This window comes from Varanus komodoensis, unplaced genomic scaffold (assembly GCF_004798865.1).
Source record: "Varanus komodoensis strain SLA01 unplaced genomic scaffold, ASM479886v1 scaffold43, whole genome shotgun sequence".
NCBI classification, from domain to species: Eukaryota; Metazoa; Chordata; class Lepidosauria; order Squamata; family Varanidae; genus Varanus; species Varanus komodoensis.
This window is the reverse complement of record NW_025335985.1, coordinates 7,526,971-7,549,174: the sequence shown is the minus strand read 5'-3', so window position 1 is coordinate 7,549,174 and position 22,204 is coordinate 7,526,971. Positions and strand designations below refer to the sequence as shown.

General features: G+C 65.1%; 1 protein-coding gene across 2 annotated transcripts in view; it reads right to left on the bottom strand.

The window, feature by feature from the left end:
• The window catches only part of IL11RA (interleukin 11 receptor subunit alpha), a 90,231-nt gene that overhangs the window by 15,803 nt on the left and 52,224 nt on the right, over positions 1-22,204 (bottom strand). The window lies entirely within an intron of this gene.

The following is a 22,204-nucleotide window of genomic DNA, read 5'->3' as shown; positions in this document are numbered from 1 at the left end:
TCATACGGCATCCCCTGCAAACCGGCCACCAACCTTGTGGCCCTGCGCTGCACTGACTCCAACCTGGCTATATCCTTCCTGTAATGAGGAGCCCAAAACTCATTACAGAAAGTATCGGCAAAATGTTGCTCTTCTGGGGTGCAGAGAACGCGCGGAGCTCCAGTGATCAGCTGCATGTTGGCCCCAGAGCTCGAAGGAGAGGCGATCCTGCAGCTGCGGTGCCCACTTAAAAGATTTGGGGCACAGGCCGAGAGGACATGGATCTTCACCAGATGTGCCTAAGCTGATTTATCTCTACCTATGAAAATGTAGGGGTGATTCCGGGATTGATTTACATGTAGCGGAAGGCGAAGCCCGCCAGTTAATCTGCCCCCCAGATACCCTGAATCAGGCCAGTTCTTCAGTTCCATGTACTCCTTCCCACCCCTGCTTCCTCTCCAGTGGCGGCAGCCCCTCTGCAGCGGCCCGGACAGGTGTGACAAAATGTACACAGAGCGGGTGGCCGGTAGAGGTGTCTTTTGCCTGCCCTTTCAGCCCCCTTTCTAGAAACAGCAACTTCTGCACCAAAATGGGATATCAAACTAATCCCAGATTGGGGGGTTACCTCCAGTTCACCTCCCCATTCGCACCCAGGCTCTGCCCCAGGCAAACGATTCCCCTTCAGTTGATGAGGTTCATCCATCCTCATGACCTTGGTAAACTAAGCACAGGCTAGAATGGAATGGAATTGGTTGTGCGCAGTTGTGTCTGCGGGGGTTCAGCATGCTGGCTGGTTGCTGGGAATTGGGCCCAAGGGCTTGCGGGGAGAGGCACCAGCCCCCTCCTCCGCCTGCAGGCAAGTCAGGTGTCTGATGCACACCTGGGTACCTGGAGGAGGCCCCCAGGCCCCAGGGGGCACCTTTTGCCTGCCTTCTCTTCTCCTTCCTCCTCTGACCGCCTCCCCCTCCCTTTGCTCTCTTGTTCTGCCCCAAGACAAGTGCCACCCCTCAAGCCACGAGGGTTTTCACTGGCATCTATGGAAGCTTTTTCCAAAGTTCAATTGATTGGGAGGAACTGTGGGGGGGGGGGAGCTTTCCCCTCCCCTGTTGCAGTCCTACTAAGGGACATGATCTCGAGTCCCCCCCCCCGCCCTTTTAGGACTAATGTGCTGCAAGGGCAACTCGCCGCTTTCCATGTGGGGAAGAACCGGTCCCGGCCGTTCCCCGGAATGCGCATCCCTGCGCATGAGCTGCCCCTTCCTGCCTCGGCAGAGCTCCCCAGATCACTGGGGATGTGGCACAGCAGCGCTGGGTGTGAGGCCAGCTGGCAGGAGACGAAAGGCTGGCACGAGAACGGGAACAAGAGTGCCGGCTCCCCGGCCCACCCTGCTCCCGCGACAGTTCTGAACTTTCCACGACTCGCTGCCGCACATCGCTTCTGGAGCGTGTGTGACACGGGCCGGCACCGAGGATGCGGCCCTGCCCCGGCATGCTTGGCGGAGCGGCCACCCTGCCACCTCCCGCACATGCGTTGCTCAGCCCCACATGCAAATCGCGGGGCCATAAATCCTCGGGCTCCACATGCTTTCCCTATTAAAACACATGAAAAACACATTACCCTCCAGCGCTCACCCAATAAATGAAACATTACCTCATCAACTGCACGTTAGCTAGCCATATTTTGCATTTAACTGTAGCCCCGAAAGGAAAACATTTGGATGCTCTAAACTGCGAGACTTTAGTTCCTTGTTATTGTTTTCTGAAGCCAAAAGCCATTATGAAAACCATCCCAGGGCAAAGCAAACCAGGCGCGTGCAGCTGGGCAGCGGAAGGGAGGCCGTGGGGCTCATGCTCTGAGCGAGAGGCAGCCCCGCGCGCCCACGCCACGACGCAGGGCCGGGCCTGCCTGGGCCCCGGGCTCCCGAAACCCCAGCCGGCAGGCAAAGGGCCCGGGGCAGGGAAGCCCTGGCCAAGGGCGGCGGGGCTGCCCACCTCCGGCGCAGGGCCGAGCTCAGGGGGCCTCCTCTGCCTTCCTCGGCTCGTGCAGCGGGGCTGGCGTACCAATCCGGGGAGTCTGGCTTGCAGGTGTGGAAGAACACGGCCAAAGCACGCCCCCGCAAGGCAAGCCCTCAGGCCCCGCATGGCAGTGGGGACGCCCCCGAGAGCAGGCTGCCTCCAGCCACGCCTCTGTCAAGCACGGAGGGCCGCCGTTTCCATGGGCCGGTTCCCGATCCGCACCCGTGCAGTGGCCGGGCTGCCCAGGTCTGGAGAACCAGCCGCTGCGAGGGAAACTGCCTCCCGGGGTCCTGCTACAAGCCTCCGTTGCATGGGACCCCGTGTGTGGGTGCAGGGAGGTCCGGAGTCCGTTCTGGGGCAGCCCCGGGCCTGTGCTCAGTGGCGCAGGGCCCATTGCCAAGCAGGAGGGCCAGGTGCACGGCCCGTCCTCGCTGGGCACTTCTCAAATGGGGGGAAGGAAGGGGGCCTTCCGGGGTGCCACCGGCCTGCGGCTCGGGGAAGGGGCTCTGGACCAGGCCCTGTCCCTGGGCCTCCACACCCCGCTTGCTCAGCTCACTAGAAGCAAATCTTGTGGGCCCAGCGGGGCTCCCCCATACCAGCCCCAGCGGACGATGAGGCTGCTCCTGACAGAACCAGGCAGCGACCGCCCCCCGGGGGCAGCTGCCCCAGGGCCCAGGAGGCCCCCCTTCCCCCGCCATCGCCAGCCCCCGTGCCGTGTGGGTGCCCCTGGGGCTTCCCGCAGGGGCAGCCTGTGCTTCGGAAGAGGCACCCAGCGTGGGCCGCGGGATCAGCACCGTGACCGCGCGTGCCGCCAGGAGCCGCTGGACGGGTGATGTGGCCACGGGACTCCCCAGGGAGCGCCACCGCCAGAGGCTCTGGGAAAGGGGCAGCCCCGCTTGGCAGTTCCCTCCATGCTGCATGAACCCTGCGGGAAGCGGGGAGCATCACTGGGTGGCCCGGCCTGGCTGGGGATGCAGCGGGTCCCCGCCCTGCCCCCCTATTCTCACTCCCCCTTGCCAGAGATGCACCCCCAGCCCAGCATCCTCTTCCTCACTTCAACCCTTGCGAGGGAGTGGAAGGGCAGGCCCTCCTGCTTGTGCGTCACCCCTGGAGCAGCGGGGGGGGGGGGGCTCAGCTCCGGGGTTCTCCCTGTGGCGCTTCAGGGCACAGCCACTCAAAGAGGGGAGCCTCCGTCCTCCCTGTGGGTCCTCCCAGGATGCGCCTGGAGGACCGAGGGGGATGGCGTGGGTGGGAGGGGCCAGTTGCCCCCTGAGACTGGCGACCCGCCAGGCCCACCAAGGTAGGAGAAAAGCAGAAGCTGTGGCCGGTACGTGGGGCGGTCGGCTTGCCATGTGGCCCCTCCCACAGCAGGAGCCGTGAGACCCACTCCCCGAAAGGACATGCGCGCAAGTTTTAGAAAGAAAAAAACGCCTCTTGCATCAGGAATAGTTTTCATGCAAATACAAAGGGAACCTCTGAATCGATCAGGCGAAATCTCTGAGAAAACACTTGCTTTTCCTAGGTTCATGGCTCTAATTGCGTGCTGGGGGCCACGCAAAAACCCCTGAGCTGCGGCACCCCAGCAGACAGCAGACAGGCAAGACCGTTCGGCGCGGGGAGAAGAGCTACGGGAAAGCAGAAAAGGGGGGCTGGCGAGGCTGCGGGGAGCCCCTCCTGCGGGGACAACGGGGGGGGGGGAGGCAGCGGGGCAAGGACGCGGACGAGGCCGCCCCGCGGCGAAGGTCCTTTGCTCGGGACGAGGCGCTGCCCCGCTTCTTCAAAGGGCGCAAAGCAGCGCTGACTGCAGGCGCCCCCCTCTCGGGCGGCGGGGCGCGCACGCCACCGGTGGTTTCAGCCCCAGCACGGCTCCGGGACCCCCCCCCCCCCTCCCGACGTGCCTCAGCCTGCGGCTGCTCTGCTCCCTGCGCGCAAAGGCAAACAGCGCGGAGGGGCCCCTGCCGGCTCCCCCGGGGTCGCGGGGGGGGGGGGGCAGGAGCGCGGCCAGCGGCGGCCCCTCCCTCGCGGCACCGCCGGGAGCTGCGAGGCTCGGCGCGGCTTCTGGAGTGCGGCAAACCATAATCGCCGGGCGGGACTGCTGCGGCTCCCCAGCTTCGCCTCCGCGGAAGAGGCAGAGGGCACCCCCTGCGGCAGCCCCTTCCTCACCGCAGCACCCACAAGCAGCCGCGCTCCGGCCGGAGGGCTGCAGAGCGGGGCCCGGGCCAGGGAGCCTGCGCACTGTCGAGGCTGGCAAGCTCTGCGGAACGGGCAGTTCCCGGGAACCGGGACGTGGCGAGCGCAGGGGCTGCTCAGCGCTTCTCAGCAGCGCCTCCTCCCCAGCGCCGTCAGCTGAACTGGCCTCCGCAGCGGCAGGCACCACAGCCGCGCGCACCCCCTTCGGGAGCCTCGGGTGGGAGCTTTGCAAAAGGGCGCCGGTGTTTTGGAGAGCTGGGAGTTGGAGGCCTTGGCTAGTTGGGGCTCCAGCCAAGAGTTCTGCCGGGCGAGATCAGAGCCGCCTGGTGACGTCACCAGCCGCAATTTATGAATGGCATAAGCAGAAAATAATTGCGGTTCGGGATTGCCAAATGAGGGCAGCGTTCTGAACACTCTCACTCGAGCGCCTCTGAAGTCGGTGGAAGTTCAGAGGGTGCAAGTTTGTTTACTAACGGGGCTGGAGAGGTTCAAGGAGCCGAAGCAAGCGGCATCGCTGGGGAAGGCAAATAAGGCGCGTGGGGGGGGGGGGGGGCAGCATTTTGGCTCAGGACCAAGAGTTTCCACCTGGGAGAAAGCCCAGCGCCACAACGGCACTGGTCCCACGAGGCACGGGAAGGGCCCCTTGCTCGGAGGGGGGAGGCCCACTCTGCACCCAGGAGGTCCTTCCATCCTGGACACCCCCCCCCATGAAGCAGCATCAAAGAGCAGAGTGGGGGGGGCTGCCCAAGAACCCCCAAAGCCACTGTGCTGATTGACAGGCCAGCGTGAAGGGGAGAAAGCTCGTCCTCGGAGCGGCTGCCGATTGTACGACAGTCGCGTGCCACGGTGCCTCTGGGGATCCGGTTGTGGCCGCAGCCGATGGGGCCCCTCCTGCCTCTCTCCCCCAGCTCTCGTCTCCTTCCTGGCCGGCTCTCCTGCGCATGGACGGTTTTCCAGGACGGGCAGGGAATGGGACGGTGCTGGCACGGCCTCAAGGGAGGCGGCGTCCCTCGCCCGGGCTTCCGGTGTCCAAGGCAGCGTCTGTGCCTCCACGCTCTGGGGGCACGGATCTCGGGCCACAGGTCCGAGCTGGATTGTCGGAGGAGCCAGTGGGGGTGTGGGTGGGGGAGCTGCTCTGGGGGAGCCGCAGGTGGGGGCCACACAGTGGAGCCCTGCCAAGCAAGGCGCTCAGCGCCCCAGACCGGCTCAGCCCAGCAGCAGAGCCCCGGGGGGAAGGCACCGCTGCCTGGGCCACATTCTCCCCGGGCCTGCGCCCGGGTGCATCAGGGACCCCAGCCCTCCCACGGCTCTTGGGGAGCCTCTGGCCGCACTCACACGAGCCCTGCGCACGGGCCTCTGCCCTGGAGACCCGAAGGACCTTCCGATGCGCCGAAGGGCCGCTGCCTCCAAGCCGCGGGTGCCACGCACTCTGGGCCTCCACGCGCTGAAGGTCCAGACAGCCCGCCTTCTGCCAGGCAGGGGGGCCACCTGCAGGCCCACCTGAAGCAGGCAGGAGTTTGGCTTCCCCGGCGTGAGGAGGGGCCACCGTGTGTGGGAGACGGGGCAAACTTGGACTCCTCCTCCTTTCTTCCCCTGCCCCTCCTGGAGGACCAGCAGAGGCTCTCTCACGGACACGCACACGGCAACCGAACCGCATCCACCGGGTGCACAAGGCTGCGCGACTCTTGATCCTGGGCCTCGGTCCAGCACCCTGGCGCTTACACCCAAGCCGGCTGTGGGGGCGGGGGGGGGGGGCGCACAACAGTCCCCTGCCTCCCTGGCCCCCACGGGGGCTCCCGAAGGTGCGAGGAGCACGGTGCCTGGTGCAACGGCCCCCGGGGGGCTGCAGAGCGAGCTCGCGAAGGGAGGTGGTCCCAAGCCGCCGGAGCAAGAGGACGAACGGTGCAGGCAGCGGGCCTGCTGGCAGCCAAGCCGGATGGCCTTCAAGTGCCAGGGGTGTGGGGGCCCACAAGGCCCCTGCTCCCGCCTGAATGTGGGGGCAGCCGCTCGTCCCCAGCCAGTCTGGCAAAGTGCAGCCGGTCTTCAGAGGAAACTGGATTTTGCTCCCACTTGGGTGCCCTTCATAGCATCCTGCAGCTCTGGGGGCGGGGGGGGGGGCGGGGGAGGCAGCCCCCAGTCTCTTCCTTCCTCTTCTGTGCAGAGGGAGGCAAGGCAGCGGAGTGGCAGGGCATCTCCCCCCCCTTCTTTGGAGGAGCAGGTGGGCGAGAACAACGGTCGTGGCTGCAGGGCCACTGCAGGACTCCACTGTTCGTTTGTTTTCAATACTGCCCAGCAGCCAGAAGCTCCGCACGATGCACAGCAGCACACTGAAAACATGGCAACCGCTAGCAGGCCCCGGCTGGCCGGCCGGCTCCTCCTCCAATGCCCTGCGGGGAGGAGGGTCCTCAGGCCTTGCGCCAAAGACCTTGCGTGGTGTCCGTGCGGCGACAGCAGGGCTGAGGCCCAGGGCCTTCGTGGCCCCTCCCAGCTCTACCCTTCTGTGCTGCACATGGCGTGCCCAAGCAGGGCAGCCTCAGAGGTATTGTTTTCCCTTCGAGGGGTCGCTCTGGCCGGCCTTGACGGGACCCGTGTTTGTCCTCCTGTCGGTCCAGCAACCCGGGCACCTCGCCTCCAGCGCCATGCTGACGGCGACCATCTTCTGCCCGTTGGCTTTCTTCCCTGACCAGCGTCCACGCCCTTCCGCTGCGACCAAGAACGCAGCAGTGCACCTGGACGTGGCCCTTGGTCCCGGGAAACACCCCCGCACTCCCGCCTTCGCGGTCCTCCATCGCTGCCCTTCCCGGTCTCAGTCTTCCTCAGGGCCCTGGGCTGCCGCCTCCCCTGAACTGAGCGCTGAGCCGAGGGAGGGGTGTGGAATCTCTCACAACACAAGGTGTTCTTGCCCGGACGGGCCCCCACTCCCTCCGGCTCCTGCGCGGACGGCGACTGAGCCCAGAGGGAACAGCGCCGGCTCAGGCAGAAGCAGCCTGCCAGCTGCACGGCGCTGCGGACAGAGGGCGCCCCCGGAATGGGAGGGGGCGGCCACAGCAGGGAGCCAGGCTGCCTCGCGGATCAGGGGCGCGGAAGCAGGAGGAGGCTCTGCACACGGCCGGGCGCCCTGCCCTCGCCCAGCCGGCCGGGCAAAGCCGTGGTGGGGCCAGGGACCAGCGCGGGCTCGGTGGGACAGAATTTGCTGGAGAGGGCCAGAGTCACGCGGCCCCCGAGGCGGCCCCTCCCCCCGCCGCCTGCGCTCCCGGGGCTCCAGCCCGGAAAGGCGGTTTTCCCTGGGACGGAGCCTCGGAGCGGCCTCCAGGAGCCCGGCTGCAGCGGTCTGGGCTGGCGGGGGCGGCGGCAGGCAGCGGTGCGCCAACGGACACTTGGCGGGCACAGTCGCGGAAGCGCGGGGCGGAGGCCAAGCCCCCCCAACCTCGTGAGCCAGCCCCCCCCCCCAGCGCCGGCCCGAGCAGGCCGGGCCCCCCCCCCCCCCCCCCGGCATGGCAGGACCGATTCCTCTGCAGGAAGCTAAGACGGAGGCGGGCACAACTAATCAGCAACTGCAGAAAGAGGCGGCCCCTCCGGACGGGGCAGAGCAGGGGCTCGCACTGGGCAGCCATTGGGGGGCAGGAGCCGGAAGTCAAGTCCGCCAGTGAAGAACCCTCAATTTCAGACCCTCATGATAACCCCCCAAACCAGGCTCCCCCAACCTGGTGCTCTCCCGACGTTTTGGACTGCAACCCCCATCATCCCCATCCAGTGTCTTCCCATGGGCATGGGTGCTGGGAGCTGTGGTTCAAAGCCCTGGAAGCACTAGGTGGGCGAAGCTGCCCTGAGCGCACGTCCACGTCCACTTTGGCTGGTAATGGGGGGGGGGGACTTCCGCCTGCCCGTTCCCAGCCATTCTTGGGGACGTGGCTGTGGCTGGACAGCAGGCCGAGCTCTGCCCCACATGCCCTCCTCGCACTCCGCCGCGGCCACGAGGCAGAGGCCGGGGGGCTGGCAGAAGCCGGATCCACTCTAAAACAGGCTCGGGGGCCCAGCACAGTTCTGGGGACGCTGCACTCGCCCCCTTCACCCGGAAGCCTCGCTGGCACAGCCGCCCCCCATCACGTGCCTCCCGCATGCAGCCCCCAGGTGCCCGAACCCACAGGAAAACGGGCGAGGGCAAAAGCCGGGCTGGGGAAAGGGATGCGCTGGGGTGCGGCACCGCGGGGAGCGGGGCGCGGAAGGGCCGCCCCTTCGGCCCTCCTCGGGTCCAGGGAACGACGGCACGGTCAGGACTGCAGGCTCTGGAACCGGACACATGCCTGGCGCAACCGTCCGGACGTGACGGCTGGATCTGCCCTGCCGTGCGGGGGGACCTCTGCACGGAGGCCGCAGGCCTGCGGTGGAGCCCACAGAGTGGCGCCTCGTCCCGCCGGACAAGGGCCCTTTGACTCCTGCCTCGCCACACGCCCGAGCGCGACCGTGGCACCCCTCACCCCGCCTGGCCAGCCACAAAGAGGGCCCAGTCAGTCGCCGCGCAGATGGCCGCGGGTGCTCGGGTGGTGCGTGCGGAGTGCTGGGCGGGGAGACGCCTCGGGGTCCAGAGGCAGCATCCGGGAGTCTCGAGGGAAGCAGCACGGCGCAAGACCCCCATTCCCCCGGGAAGCCCTCCCTGGCCAGTCCAGCGCCAGCGGGGCCCTGAGCGGGGCCCCGTCACCTACCGCGCTTTCGAGCACCCGGGGCTCTTCTCCCGCGTGTCCCCAGAGCGCAATGAGCGAGCGAGCGACTCCACCGATCCGCCTGGGGTCCACCCCGGCGTGCTCCCGTGCCACGTGGGGAAGGTGCCCGGCCCACTCATGTCTCCTCCTCCGGAACAGAAATGGGGCGGCCGGTGCCCCTCCTGTGCCCAGCCCACTACTGAGCTGCGCACGCCCGTCCCCTGGAGGCTGCTTCCCCAGAAGCCCACCCTTCCGAGGGGCAGCCCAGGCAGGGCGAAGGGAGGCTGCCCGGGGTGCCAAGGGCTGGGCAGCGGGGACCGGGCGGCTCTGAGGGGGGCATGGAGATGCCCAGGCAAGATTCACCAGAGGCCAGAGGGAGTGTGGCTGTGCTGGCAGCTCCAGAAGTCCCGTGCCCAACGTCCCCGGGCGTCAGGATGCTGCGCCAGGTGTCCCTGGGCCTAGGAGGGGCGGCCCGGCCACAGGAGGGGCCTCGCTCCGACTGAGCCAGCGTGGCCTTGCGACTGACAGGCTTCCCCGAGCCGAGCCCAGACTGCCCAATGACCCCACCTGACTGCCCCCATTGCCTTGGGGCAAGCCCCTCACCCGATGCAGCCAGAGGCGACTCGGAGCCTTTCTGTGGGGCGCTGGCCGCTCAGGGCCTCTCCCTGCTGGGCTGAGTCAGGTGGACGGAGCCGCCGCAGGGCCGTGAGGCCGGGCTGGGCAGCCAGTCCCTCCTCCTCAGCTCTGCCGCTTCCTGCTCTTTCCCGGGAACTGAGAGGCCTGCTTTGCTCAGGACAGAGCGCTGCCCCCCGCCCCCCCCGCCAGCTCATCTCCAAGCAGAGAAACAGGACGGTGCGGGAGAGAGCGGGGCGGCGTGTGTCCCACGCACAGCCACGCTGCTCGGCTTGTGGGAGGGGGCGGTGGCGCACAGACACGTTCCAGGCGGCCGGCCGAGCGGGCAGCCACAGCGAGAGGTGCGCTCGCCACCAGCGCCCAGGAGCGTGGTGGGAAGCAGGCAGCCACCCGTCCGCCGGCCCCCCCCCTTTCCTTGGCCAACAGCAGGCTTTGGGGGCAGCATGCACAGCGCCTGGCAGGCCACCGCCTGGAATTCAAATTGGCTGGACTGGCGATGCCCCCCCGGAGAGACGCGAGATGCCCAGCACTGTGAAGGCGTGAAATGTGTTTACCGTGACACCAAAGTTCGGTAAACAAAAGCAGCCTGGCACACGCTGGCAGCAGCCGCCTGCGCCCTCTTTGACGCGCCATGCGCAAACACACCCGCGGCCTCCGGAAGTCGCCAGCCGCCAGCGGAGTATTGAAGGGAGCCCCGCCGCACAGGAGGACCCCGCCACAGGGTCTCGGGCGAGGGACGCGCTACGGGGAGGTCGCAGGGTTTGCTGGAGAGCCTGCCTGGACAAGCATCAAGGAGGCATCAAAACGACGCCAAGATAAAGTTATGCGAAGGACCAAAATATCCCAAACTCCAAAAGGGACCAATGAATCCATTATGACGATGTGATAAGCTGCAATGCCACCTAGAGAAGCCGCCCACTCTGTGCCCAAAACCTCCGTGACTGAATGAAGAGGACAGCAGGCGGAGAGCCCCTCCGAAAGAGCTGGCGACGGGGAAGCCATCCATGGGATAACCTTTCCTTGGTTGCTCCGTGAAGCTGATCTCTATGGAGGAGCGTGAGAAGAAAGCCGCTGCTGAGACAAGCCCTGGCCCAAGCCCATCTGGAGTCTGCGGAACGGCAGGCCGGAGCCATGGCGACGGGGAGCAGGAAGCTTTTCCGGGTGCCGAGTCCACAGTACGGCTTTTCGCCTGGCTGCGAACGCCGGGTGCGGAGCCAAGCCAACAGGCACGCTGGCCCAAGAAGGCCACCTCCGCGGCGAGCGAGGTGGACAGCATCCTGTCGTGAGCGTGGGGGAAAGGATAGCTCAAAGGGGGGCCACTTCCTGGGGTCTGGGGACTACACGATCCCACTGGGGCCTCGCTCTGCACCCACTGAATTTGCCGCTGTTGCCAAGCAGCCACGGAGGCGACGACTCTTGCCTGGATTTGGAAAGGAAATGGGGCAGGTGCAAACTGAGCAGCGTGGGAAACTCGCCCTCGCTTGAGCTGAACTGTAAGGCGATTCCAGCTGCTTAGCTCCCCTCGAGGACCTGGCTGGGTTGAGTGCGAGGCTCCGCAGCAGCGGCTCGGGGGGCTAAGGAGGCGAGTCCCACCTCCGAGGGCACCGTTGGCCAAGGCAGCTTCCCCGACCACCAATTCCATTCTCCAGCTGCTCTGCTGACAAGAATCCCACCTCCCCTGGTGTGTTCGAGGGCAGTCCGCTTCGCCCCAAGTCCCGGAGCACATTCGCACCATGCCAGATCTCCGAGCGAAATGGCAGGAGGAAACCTGCAACCACACACCTTCCCACCTGCCTCGAGCCAGCCCCGCCTTCCACAGAGGTGCCACCTGCCATCCAACTGGGAAACATTGCAAGCTACCCCAGGAAATGAGAGAATTGTCCTTATCCTCCAGAAGCATGGGGATCCTCCGACTTCAAAAGATAAATCTCACCCTTCTTTTCTAGGGAGATTGTGGAGCTAAAGCTTAGACACAGTTGCAAAAATAACATAAAACCACGTTTTGGGGGCGCGTCCTGCTTGTCGAATTGGGCCGCGGAAGCACCCCTGTATTTATGTGACACGCCACCCAATAGCTGAAATAGACGGAGAGGAATGATTTGCATAAAGGGGGGAGGGCTGTGAAAAGTGGAAAGGCGACTGCATCACGTGGAACAGCGTTGCGCTATGTCACACCCAGTTGCGGGGGCCGGTTCACACATGATGCCCGACTCCCAGCTCGAGCCACGCAGGGGTGGGTAGGGGCAGCGAAGGAGCCTTCCGCCGGCCACTTCCGCTTCCTGAAGGGGTGCTCCTGGCTTGCGGACCGAAAATGGATCAGGGAGGCTGGGGACCCGTGCGCTGCCCCAGCGTGCCAACGGGCTGGGTGCACCTGGCGCGGGCAGGTGTGCCCGCGGCAGCCTTGTCGCCAGCGCTTGTCCGAAGAGTTGAACTGGGAAGAGCTGAAACGGATCGAACGCTGTTTATTGCTGAAGGAGGGAGTGCAGTTTATAGCAAGAAGGCAGGAGTCTGAACGCTGAGATTTATTGCTCTGTGTTTGTTCGGGAGCAGGCGGGGGGGGGGGGGGCTGCTGATCTTGCCTGGGCTGGAGGCAGACTGGCTTGCTTGAGGAGCTGGGGGGCCTGCTCCGGAGGAGCTGCAGCCCCTTGCCCAGCCCAGGACTTGCTGGCTTCTTCGGCGTCTGAGCCTGGCGGCTCCTGGAGACGGGGCTTGGGGCCCGCACCTCCCTCCTTGGCACCTGCAGCCGCTCCACCCACGGGGACGGGGCACCTTGCCAAGCCATCCTGGTGCCTGAGCTGGTTACCCTGGGAAGCTCTAACGGAGGTTGTTTCTTTAACATCCTTCGCCAGATTGGGCAATCTTAATAGTGCCTTTCGAAAATGTTTTGTTAACTGATCTGCCTTTGTCTAAATGCAAAACTATGCACTGAGGTTAAGCATTCTAAAACAGAGAAGAGCTGCAGACATCTGACACGCGTGTAAGACGACTCTCTCCCCATGTCGCTGTAATGCTTTGCAGCTGTTTCTTCGGCGTTAAAAACTGCAACCCCCTTTCACTTTCCCAAATTTTGGCAGCGAGGTGTCTCCTGCTTGCAGCGGGAATCGCACGGGCACTATTCAAAGCTGCAAACCGCTTTCAGGCCGCCCTCTTTCCACCCGTTCACACAGCCGCGCGCACCTTCCCGGGGCTCCCGGAGAGACGGCCAGCTCTTAATCCCGCCGAGGTTTCTGTTGCAGCCACGAATGCAGCGGCAGCGGGGTGGGGGGGGGCAGCGCCGGCTGTGCACAGAGGGATCCGGGAGCACCTCCGCGGGGGAGGACGCGGGACGGGCTGCGGGAGAGACACGCACGCGCCCCGCTGCGCGGGCGGGGGCCACCGGGGTTCGGGGCAGAACGGCCGCGTGGGGCTGGGGGGCAGCCCTGCGGAAGGGCGGCTGCCAGTCCGTGCCGGCGGAGCAGGCCCAGGCGGGCCAGTTCCCCGGGACACGAGCGCAATGCCCGCACCTGCTTGCGCGGCGGAGCGGAGCGCGAGGACAAAGCGGCCGCTGTCCGGAGGCGGGGTCACGTGGCCTTGGGGGAGGGGGAGCCGCTCCCCCCGCTCGGCCCGGCCCAGCCCGGCCCGGCCCGCCGCCGGAGCGCTGCCAGGCACCGCCTGCCGGCCAAGGCCGCCGCCCGGTGCGCTCCCAGCGCGCGCGCTCGGGGCACTTTTGGAGGGCTGCGCGCCGCCCCGTCCGGCCGCGGCGGGGAGCGGCGCTGCTCGGAGCGGCCTCGTGGCCGCGCGCCCGTGCGAAGACCCGGAGAGGCCCCGCCGGCCCGCGCCCGGCTGCCCGGGGAGCCCCCGGGGCGCGAGACGGACCCGCGGGGCTCTCGGGGCGCGGAGCCGTGCGGCCAAGGCGCAGCGCCTGCCAGCGCGCCAGGCGAGCAGCGCTCCGGGGGCGACGGAGGGCGCGCTGCCCGCGGGGCCTCCGTCCCGCTCGGGAGACGGTCTGGCGCGGTCCTGCTCTGGCCCGGGAGCCCAGCGGGCTCTCCAGGCGGTGGGCCTGGTGCCGACCCTTGCTGCCTCTTGGCGCCAGGCCCAGACCCCTTTTTTTCTCAATATATTTCAATGGTTGACATTTCACTGTGATTGTAGGTTTTATATATTCTCTGGCACTTTTGATTTAATTATCATATTGTTTTTAGTTGTGTGTTCTGTCTTATTGTTATTGGTCCTATTTTTATTGATGATTGTAGTTTTGCTCTCGTTTTCATTGTGGTTAGGATGTCTGGTGGTTCATAGTTTAAATGCTGCAAACCATCCAGGGAGCTGACAGGCCACAGGAACACTGTGCAAATGTTTTCCGCGAATGAATGCATGAATGGGGGCCCTCTTGCCACGCGATAAACATAAAATGTACTGTCTCGTTCGCTTTTACTGCTTTTCTGTTTGTTAATTGTTGTGTTGTAAACCGCCTAGAGAGTCCTGTGGGTCTATTAGTGCTTCATAAAATACATTTTCAAAAATAAAATCGGCCCTGCCAGGCACACCACACTGCCTGTCCTTCAGCTCCCTGACCATTTCCCTGGTGGTGTTTCATGGGAGGGGGGGCTAATTGCATTGTGGGCAATTGCGCAGCAGCCCCTGGGCTTGGGCAGAGGGGCCGGGGCCAGCCTGGTGCTGTGCGGAATGCCTTCCTGCCCCCTCCCGCAGGGGGTTGAATGCAAGAAACCAACTCTGCATAGCTTAGAGATATCCTGTTACGCTTCCACCCCTTCTGAGGAACAGGAAATGCGAGGTTGGTACATGCCTGCCTGTGCCTGGGGGGGGGGGGACACTCAAGAGCACCCCACCAACTGGTCTTTTAACTGCAGCATTATAGTCTGAGAAATGGGTTCGAATTGTGTGGGTCTGACGGGCATTTCAGGTCCTTTCCACTCCTCGTGGCTCTGAGAGAGCAAGTGGGCAAGGCCCCCACAGGGCAGCACCTCATGCCCCCCCTTGGGCACTGAGCAGGGGTGCTCCTGGGTGGAGAAGGGGCCAGTGGGTGGGCGGGCGCCCCTGCCGAGCAAGGGGGCGGGGGCAGGGGGCCAAGCACTTAGGCGCACCCCGGAGGCACCGAGGCCGCCTGCCCTGCGGCAGCACCTCAAGCAGCCCGCTGCGCAAACCGGGCCGGGCTTCTGCCGGATTTAAAAAACGATGCTGGCATGTAACACTTCATTGTGTGTGTGTGTGTGGGGGGGATGGGGGGGTCTAACTTGTTTAAAGAAATCGGGCAAGGCAGGAAGTTCCGCTTCCTCTGAAACTGAAGGCGTGCCCTCTTGGCTGCCCTGCCCTGGGGCACTGGTGCCAGTTCCCCGGCCACACAGGCGGGCAGTCCCAGCTGCCCCGCAGATTTCCTCCAGCATCTCTGGGCAGGCAACGGCCAGCGCGGGGCGGCCTGGCAGCCGGGGGCATCCGGAACGGCTCCGATGGGTTTGGGGGCAGAGCCTGTGTCCGGGGCCCCTTCTGGAGGCCAGTGCAAGCGGCGGCTTCTCCGGGAGCAGCTCTGCCTCACCCCATTTCTGGAGAGGACAAGGAGTGCATGGAGCAGCCCGCACGCCCGGGGGGCACACCCAGCCGAGGGGCCACCCCCTCAGGGAGCCCTGCAGGCGGGTCGGGGCCCAGGTCTCGGCAGGCAGCATGTTGGGACCGGGGGCGGGGGGGGGCGCTCCGAGCAGAATGCTCGTCGCATCTGCTGCTGCACACGGAGGATGCCGCCGGCCTTAATGACCAGGAGACGTTTTGTCTGCGCTGTGATTTATGTCGCCTCTTCAGACAGCCCTCGGAGCAGAGCGGCAGAGCGCGCACGGGCAGCCTCCGCGACGGAGCAGATGCGCCGCCTCTCACGGCAGACGGAAGCAGGCATTTCGGGAGCCCCCTCAGCTTGCTGGCCTCGCCTGGCGGGACTCGGCGACGGCGGCAGCTCGCCCACCCCTCGGGAGGCACGGGGCACGGCTGCCGCAGAAGCCAGAGGAGCAGCGTCCCTTGAGGACCGGGTGTGCGCGGGGGCTGCTTGGCCTTCATGCCATGGGAGATGAGCTGCGCTGGCCGGTTCTTGCCCCAGAACTGCCCTCGCAACAAGCTCCCCGCAGCCATGATGTCCGCGGGAGGTAAAGCATGTCCGTTCGTGAGAGAGAGTGCCGATTATCTCCCAAGTGACGTTGCACACAAGGCCTCGGGCCCACGGGAAAGCGATGTCTGTGCAAAAGCACACTTCCTACACGCACCCATGTGGCACAGACTTCACAAATTTGGCTTGTGTGAAAGCTCCCTCCGCCCCCCTCCCCGCAGTCCATCGGGCCAGGATGCCAGCTGCTGGATGTCCATGGGGGAAACACCTTAATGAGGATTGTGGAGGTGCAAACGCCCTTCCCCTGGCGGCAGCTGCGCTCGCCCTTCGGTGAGGCTGGGCAGGTCAGAGCCGTGCCCGGTGCAAAGGGCCCTTGGCTCTCCCTGGCACCCTGCCCTGGCCTGGGAAAGGCCTGCCGGAGGCGGCTCAGGGTGCAGCCACCCCACCAAACAAAGGCATGCTCGTTAGCACGGGGCCAGCTGCATCTCCTCCAGGAGTTTCCACATGAGAAAAGGCCCCGACAACGGTCTGGAAGTACAAGAGGCTGCCCTCCCCCCCGCTGCACGAGAGCAAGGCTCCGAGCCTCGCACCCGAGAAACAGCACAATTCGAGGTACACCTGGGGCCTGGGTCCCCAGGAGAGGGCTGAGCTGAGAAGCCCATTGCCAGACGGAGCTGCCTTAGGCCCACCTGCAGCGGATGCCAGCTGGACGGGGCTCTCACGCCCCCTCCAGATGGGAAGCCCAGTGCCAGGAAGAGGGTCCCAGCTCGGCCCAGTCTCCAGGATGGTGCCCTGCTACGAGCGTGAGCCTCCGCTGCCGCCCGGGCATGGATTCGCTTCCTCGTCAGCCATTTTGAGCGCCCGCCAAGGAGCTGCAGCAGCGCAGGAGAACTAGACTAGGCCCCCACGCCGCACTGCGAGGGGCCGCATCCCCGTTGGCTGTGCCAGGAGCACTCCGGGGGAGCAGAGAGCTCCTGCAAAAACCAGGGTGCCGGAGCCTCCGTCCGCCAGGAACCCCGTGCTGCACCTGAGGGCTGCTGGATTGCGCCCATTGTGTGGCACGAGGCGCCGTGCTCTGCCCCCCCGCCCCCCCGCGGCAGAAGGGCCGTGCCACAGGCAGAGACGGGTCGGCCTTCCGACACAGCGGCCCTTCGGTTCCTGTGGGAGGACACAAGGACACCCGCCCTCCGAGGATCTGGGCGCAGCCCGCAGACTGCCTGGACGCGAAGCCAAGGTGAGCCATGTGGACGCACCCACCGAGGAAGCGCCCACGCCTGCTCCGTCGGGCCAAACACTGACCACCGGACGACGGACACCGGTCTCCGACCGTGCCCGGGACTTCTCAGCACGGGGCCGGGAGAGAGCCAGCCCCCTTCTGGGGAGTGCAAGGTGGGCCCCGAGGCCCCGCGGAGGGTCTTCCACCTTGGGGTGTCCGATTCCCAGGAGGCCTGCCCGAGGTCGGTGGGGAGCCCGTGGCAGCCGTCCCCACGGGTGTGCCGGCTCCAGGCCTGCAGCGGGTCCAAATGGAGAGCGGCGCCTCCCCGCTTTCGCGGGCCCAGGCTCTGCAAGGTGTTCAGACCCACACGGGGGCCCCAGAGAAGGCCTGGAGGCAGCCATGGGCCCTCCCCACAGCCGGCACCCCGCCCTCCTCGGAGCGCCATCCCTTTCAGCTGTGCGAGGACGGCTTTTCTGCACGGGGGAAAGGAGCGGTCTAGGATGCCGGCGGCCACGCTGTGGCCCAGGGCCAGAACGTGCTCCTGGACGCTGGCGGGCACAGGCAGACCCAGCGTGGCTGCAAAGCAGCGAGGGCTGCAGGGACTCACGGGCCCAGGCTCACGCACAGCGCCGCAGAGGGCCCGGCAGCCTGAAGCATCTTGCCACACGTGCTTTTAATCCATGCGGAGAGAAATGTGCCATGCAACTCGTCCTACGCCTCTCGCCCATGGAGCCTGTCTGGATTCCTCATTAAGCATTCAGATTCCTGTGCAAGCGTTTTCGAATTCTTGTGGCCCGGCTTCATACAGGCGGAGGACCAGGCCGGGCCCACTGGAGCAAAGCGCCACCGATTGCAACACCGGAACTGCATTCCAGCGAGCTGCGGACTTTCGAGTCTCAAGAACCCCCTTCAAGCCGACGCGTCCGCCAAGGAACCACGCCGGCGCGGTGCTTCTGGGAAGGAAGGAAGCGCTCGGGCGTCTGTGCGGGGCGGCTGCCGGCACCACTGAGCATCAGGCTGCTCTGCGAGCACCAAAATGCACCCAGGGCTCACCCAACGCCCCGCTCCCCTACACTTGGCCCCCAAAGCAGAGCCCCTGCAGCAACGCGAAGCCATCTTTCAGGAGGGGCTGTCCTCTGCTACTGCTCTGCCCACCGGGATCCTGCAGCTTTCCAGAAAAGTTGGAGCAATGCAGTTCTCACAGGCACGTCCATTATTTTTCCCCCTTTTCATGACTGTAATTTCAGGTGAAAAATTTTCCTTCAGCAACTGGCAAGCAGGTGCATTTTTTACATGGCTCTCTTCTGCTGCCTGCCCTTCAGTGAAGCAATTTCACTTTCCAGAGCGAAATGCATTTCAGCTGCACTTTGAGAAATGGCTTTCGGAACTGCGAGGCACGCACAAACGACACCTCCATGCGCACAGGGCGCATCCGCAGTGCAAAGCTTAAGGTCTAGTTCCCTATTGTGTCTGCCCCACAAAGGATCCCGGAAACTGGAGCTGGTGAGGAGCTGCGCATACCGCGAGCGATCCCTGCCTGTCCAAAGGTTTCCTGGGAGGAAAGGATGCTTATTCTGCGTTTCTGCCATGGCTGGGCCTTGGGGCATCTTGCAGGCCCCAGGCTGAGGAAGACTGCCAAAGATTCGGGGAAGACTCCCCGGAATCCATGAGCAGGAGGGCAAGTGGCATCCATGTGCTGCTAGTAACAGCAAGCTGCATCTGCGTGCACTAAAGGACACAATATCCAACTTCCCCATTTCTGAACTCTGCTCAGTAATTTCGGTTGGGTCACTTAAAAATCCAGAGCTTGACTGCGTTGTGCAGGGAGAGATTTTGAACTCAGGGCGCGATGGTGGAAATTTTCTGGACTGCCTCCCCAGAAATTTCCATCGCAATGCCCTTCATTCCCTATCGCCCTTTGCTCAGCATGGTAAAGTCCTGGATTGTAAACGACCAAACCCCAAATTTCTGAACTGAGTTCAGATATTAAGCAAAAAACAATTGGAATTCTTCCGAAATCCGCACATTCCGGACACGCCCCACCACCACCAAATGCGGGGAGCATTCCATCGCCGAACGGTTCTCTCCAAAACGGCCGGGTGTTGCAACGGGGCCAGGAGCCAAACTGTCCAACCGGCTGCTGGCCTGCGACTCGGCCAACGATCAACGACTTAAAATGGGGACCGATCCTGGCATCAGCCCTCTGCTGCCAAGAAGGCACGTTACCTTCCCTCCGCAGCTTCGCTTCACAACAACATCCTTCGCGTTGGCCGGACCAAGGCTTCTGGCCAGCCTTCCTCCTGGACACGGAGAGCCCTTTCCAGCTGGGGCCGCCGGCAGTCCAACCTGGCACCCAACCTCCTGCACGCCGAGCGTGCGCTCTGGCTCCGAGCCCAGCCTTCCCAGAGCCTTCCCGCAGGAAGCTCAGCACCCCGCACCCCGCGCCGGCCCACGAGGGCCTCAGCCAGGGGCCCCTAAGACAGCTGTGGCTCTTCCAGTGGTGACTGAGCCGAGCTCTCGGCAAGCTGGACATCTTGTTTTTGGCCTGTCCTGTTCCAATGGCTCGGGAAAGGCAATAAAAATAGCAAGGGACAATAAAAACCCTCATTAAAACTGAATTTTAGTCCAACACTCAAATCCAGATTTGAAAACTCAGGGCCTCCGGCTTCTTCCTGCTGTGACTGGGGAACATTCAGCCATAGGGAATTGCTTTGGAATGCTTGGATTCAGCTGAGCGATGCACAGTATTGTACTGTTTCAAGGCCCCTGAGCATGTGCAGAACGCACTTCTGCCAGACCTGAGGAGTCACAGCTAGGCTGCTCCTATTGGGGAATAAAGGCCACCTTCCCCTGAGACGTCACCCCGAGTCTTCGCCCCTTGCGGGTGCTGCTGGAGCAGGGCGTTACGGGGGTGCCCGCCATGCCCGCAAGCCGTCTCGGGTTCCACCTGGTTGCAACCATCAGGGCACACGGGGCGGGAGGAACGCCTGTGCAGCCGCATCCCTCCGCCTGATGGCCTCCAAATGGGTAGGACGGCAGCTCCCATCATCTCAGGCATGTGCCCGGAGGGTACTGGATTCTGCAAGGGAAGCTGCCCCCGAAGGCGCGATGGTCCCTTCCCTTCCCTTCCCTTCCCTTCCCTTCCCTTCCCTTCCCTTCCCATCAAGGGCGGCACCGTGCAGTACCAGCCTCCCAACACCAGAGGCTCTCCACGCAGGTGGTCAGGGAGCTGGGGGCTTCAGAGGGGCTTTATGGGTCATGTGACACTCTTTCAAGGCAGGCATTTGCTTTTTGGCATCAGGAGAATATTTTTTGCCCCAGAATTCTTACGTGGAATATGGAACTGGCTGATGGAACCGGTCAGGCCCCTTTCAGATGTTTGGGACTTCAGCTCCTATCAGCCCCAGCCAGCATGGCCAGTGCTCAGAAATCCTGGGAATCCTCAGAATCCTTGCTATATTTCAGACATTTCAGTTATTGCTCTTGCCATTGCTCAGCTGGGGGATGTGGCCAAACACCTGGGGGGCCCAGGCTGGCTGGGGGCGTGAGTCCAAGCCGGGCTGGCTCTGCTGTGACCGCCCGTGGGTGCGCACCAAGAGCCGGCACTGCCCTGGCGCTTTGCTGGAGGAGAGGCTGCCCTTGAGGGGGCGCGACGGCAGGTGGGGGCACTGCCCTGGTGAGGCACCGATCTCGGTGCCCATGGCAGCTCACCCCAGGGCCGGGGGCACTCAAGTGGAGACTCCCCAAAGGCAGGGCTCCTCTGGTCACCATGCCAGGCCCCGGTTCAAACCTCTGCCCAGAGGCATCTCTGAGGCAGCCCATGAACATCTCTGGGGAAAGGAAAGAGCTTTCTGGGGTGGGGCCATGCAGACCTGCCAGTCTTCCCCCCCATGTCCAGCAGGTCCACTTGGGGATGGGGTCCGCACCTATGCTGGGGGACCCTGATAAAGCTGTTCCCTCCACACCTGCCAGAAAAGCATTTCTGGAGGGGCCTGGAACCAGAGATCCTGGCTGCTCTCTGCCATTCAGCGGCCCCCTTCGTGCTTCCCCCCCCCCGGTTCTCACCGGGGGGGGGGGGGGGCTCGCAAACCCAAAGGCCATCAGACACCTGGCCGCCCCTCTGGCCCCACACACTGCTGTCCCCCAACTATGCCGGCCCAGCGAGCAACCACAGGCTTTGGGGTATCTCTGCCCTCTGGGACCCAGAAGCAGCTTCGGCAGCCCCGGCAAGCCAGGACGACCGCCTGCCGCAGCTGGCATGCAATCCACGGTCACAGAACTGCACAGCCGGCCGTGATTTGGGGGCTGAACCCTCCCCAGTCAGGACGGGTTCTCCAGCATCCCCGGGAAACCAGCAACCGGCCTCTGCCTCTCCCGCCCCGCGCTGGGCTGTTTATCCCACGGCCAAGAAGTTTCTCCCAGTTGTCATCGAAATGAGCCCCCCCCCCCGGGCTATTTCCGCACCTTGGTTCGAGTCCCGCACGCAGGGGCAAGGGGCAGCCCTGGCCCAACCCCGGCAGGGCGGCCCCCCGCGCTCCCCCCTTCATCTGCTCCCCTTCACGCCGAACATGCCCCCGCTCTCTGCCGCACTCGGAAGCTGCAGAGCTGGACGAGGGCCAGCGCAGGCACGGGAAGCCGAGCGCTGCCCGGGTGAGAGAGCCATGGACTGGGTCGCTGGCCCACGGAGCCCGGAAGGGCTGCCCGCGGGAAGGAATCCGCGGGAGCGGGGCCGCGCGCAACCGGCCTGGCGACCCAGCGCGAGCAGCAGAGCAGTTCCCCCGCCGGGCGGGTCGCATGTCCCGCGGGCCCCACGGCCGCTCGCAGCCGACCCAGCGGATCCCGCGCAGTGGTCCCCGCCCCGCCCCCAGCCTCCTCCCCGTTGACGCAGAGGCCCGCGTCTGGCTCTCCAGGGAGGGGCATCCTAACTGATGCGGATCGCACCGCACGGAACTTTCTGCCAACGCACGTGGCTCGCACGGCTAGGAGAAGGTCGCTTCGGGGCGACCTTGGAGGCGCGGGCGCGACGCGGGCTGCTGCGGCCATCGGCAACTGCCCGCCGGAGGAACCGGGGATGTTCGGAGGGCGCCACAAGCAGGAAGGGCGCGGCGCGGGGGGCGCGACCCCCGTGGCAGAGCGCACCAGGGCTGCATTTCGCCAGCCCCAAGCCTGGGCGCGACCCCTTCGGCAGCACCAGGGCCAAGCACCGGGCGAGCGGAACGCCGCTCCGCAGGCGCGCTCCTGCCGCCACTCTCCCGGCCAGGCCCGGCCCCGCGGGAGCGCCCCCGGCCCGCGGGTCGCGCGAGCTGACGCAGAGGCGCGGGGCTGCCCCGGGCAGCCCGCGGCACGTGGCGCCGCCTCGCGAAGGAGCGCGCGCCCGACACGA